The sequence below is a fragment of the Myotis brandtii genome, unplaced genomic scaffold, assembly GCF_000412655.1.
Source record: "Myotis brandtii unplaced genomic scaffold, ASM41265v1 scaffold613, whole genome shotgun sequence".
Classification (NCBI taxonomy): Eukaryota; Metazoa; Chordata; class Mammalia; order Chiroptera; family Vespertilionidae; genus Myotis; species Myotis brandtii.
In genome coordinates, this window is record NW_005370332.1 from 436,805 (window position 1) to 439,437 (window position 2,633).

The window sequence follows — 2,633 nt, forward strand, 5'->3', positions numbered from 1 at the left end:
GTATCCCTGGAATAAATCCCACTTGGTCATGGTATATGATCTTTCTAATGTAATGCTGGATCCAATTTGCTAGAATTTTGTTGAGGATTTTAGCATCTATATTCATCAAGGATATAGGCCTGTAGTTCTCTTTTTTGTGTGCTGTCTTTATCTGGTTTTGGAAATAGGGTAATGCTGTCTTCATAGAAAGAGCTTGGGCATGTGCCTTCCTCTTGAATATTTTGGAATAGTGTGAGGAGGATAGGCTTTAATTCTTCTTTGAATGTTCGATGAAAGTCCCCTGTAAAGCCGTTTGGACAAGAGCTTTTGTTTGCTGGAAGCTTTCTGATCACTGCTTCAATTTCTTTGGTAGTTATCGGCCTATTCAGGTTTTTTTTATTCTTCCTGATTGATTTTTTCGGAGCTTCTATTTTCTAAGAATATTTCGATTTCATCTAGGTTTTCCATTTTGTTGGAATAGAGTTGCTCATAGTATTATTTCCTAATCCTTTGTATTTCTGTGGGATTGGTTGTTACTTCACCTCTTTCATATATGATTTTGTTTATTTGGGTCCTCTCTCTTTGCTTCTTGGTGAGCCTGGCTAGATGTTCATCATCAATCTTGCTCCTTTCAAAGAACCAGCTCTTGGTTTTGTTGATCTTTATATTGTTGTTTTTTTGTTTGTTTGTTTGTTTTGCTTTATTTTGGTATCTATGTAATTTATTTCCACTCTGATCTTTATTATATCCTTCCTTCTGCTTATGCTGGGCTTTTCTTGTTGCTCTCTTTCTAACACCTTGAGTTGTAGGGTTAGATAATTTATTACTATTTTTTCTTTTTCTTTTTTGAGATAAACCTTTAGAGTAGTGGTTCTCAACCTGTGGGTCCCGAGTCCTTTGGGGGTCAAATGACCCTTCCACAGGGGTCACCTAAGAACATCGGAAAACACATATTTTAGATGGTCTTAGGAACCGAGACACCACTCCTCTATCCGTCTCCAGGTAGGTCCACCCACATGCAGATATGCCCACATACGAGTACCCGGTGTGATGACATCATTGTGCCAACCCCATCACATACACCCCATACAAATACAGGTGTATGTGACAGGGTTGGCGCCATAATGTACTTATGCGGACCAGTCACACATGTGTAGAGTGAAGCTACTGTGTAGAAAGCAGCTGCTGTGTTGAAAGCAGCTACTCTGTTAAAAGCAGCTACTGTGTTGAAAGCAGCAGTATTGGAGGCAAAACAACACTTCATGAATTATAATTACTAGGTAAATGTAAAATCATGTACTGTAAAATCATCAACTACTGCAAAAAAAATATCTGTACCATGGGAACTTAATCTGGATGCTGATCGGTCTTTTATATTCAGCTGTGGTTGATGTGAATACTGCCCCCTTGTGATAGTAACAGGTATGTAAAAAAAACAACAACACAGAGAATGGTAAATCGTAGGAAACTTTAATGAACTGTATTGACTGAACTATGCCATGTATCATCCTTTGTATTATTAAAATTATTGTTATATATTATTTTCATTAGCAAACCACCCCCATGACAATGGATCGTGTAGAGAAGAACGTTAAGAAAAGAAAATATAGTGAGGATTTTTTACAGTATGGTTTTACCTCAATAATTACAGCAGGAATTGTGAAACCACAATGTATTATTTGTTGTGAAGTTCTATCAGCGGAATCTATGAAGCCAAACAAACTTAAACGCCATTTTGGTAGCAAGCATCTGAGCTTTGCCAGCAAGGATACCAACTATTTTAGAAGCAAAGCTGATGGACTCAAGAAAGCCAGACTTGACACTGGTGGCAAGTACCACAAACAAAACGTAGCAGCCGTTGAAGCTTCATATTTGGTGGCACTCAGAATAGCCAGAGCTATGAAACCTCACACCATTGCTGAGGATTTACTGTTGCCAGCGGCCAAAGACATTGTTAAAGACATTGTTCGAGTTATGATTGGAGACAAATTTGTTACGAAATTGAGTGCAATTTCCTTATCTAACGACACTGTCCGCAGAAGAATAGACGACATGTCTGCTGATATTCTTGATCAGGTAATCCAGGAAATTAAATCTGCTCCACTTCCAATATTTACTATCCAGCTTGATGAATCTACAGATGGTGCAAACCGTTCACAGTTTCTGGTTTACGTGAGGTATATTAATGATGGCAACTTTAAAGATGAGTTTCTTTTTTGCAAACCTCTTGAAACGACAACTACTACACGTGATGTATTTGACACAGTTGGTTCATTTCTGAAAGAGCATAAGATCTCTTGGGAAAAGGTTTGTGGTGTTTGCACAAGTGGTGCTCCAGCTATGCTAGGATGTTGATTTGGATTTCAACATTTGGTATTGAATGAGTCACCAAAAGTCATTGGAACTCACTGTATGATTCATCAGCAAATATTAGCAACGAAGATGCTGCCACAAGAGTTACAAGAAGTAATGAAAAGTGTCATAAGTTGTGTCAATTTTGTAAAGGCAAGCACTTTAAACAGTTGACTGTTTTCGCAACTGTGCAATGAGTTGGATGCACTGAACAATGCTGTGCTATTTCACACTGAAGTGAGATGGTTGTCGAGAGGAAAAAATTTTAAAAAGTGTTTTTGAGCTTCGTGATGAACTCAAAA

The 2,633-nt window shown here is 37.9% G+C and overlaps 1 pseudogene; it reads left to right on the forward strand.

The window, feature by feature from the left end:
* Nucleotides 1-1,546: 1,546 nt before the first annotated feature.
* On the forward strand, nucleotides 1,547-2,613 carry LOC102262541 (annotated as a pseudogene).
* Nucleotides 2,614-2,633: the final 20 nt, after the last annotated feature.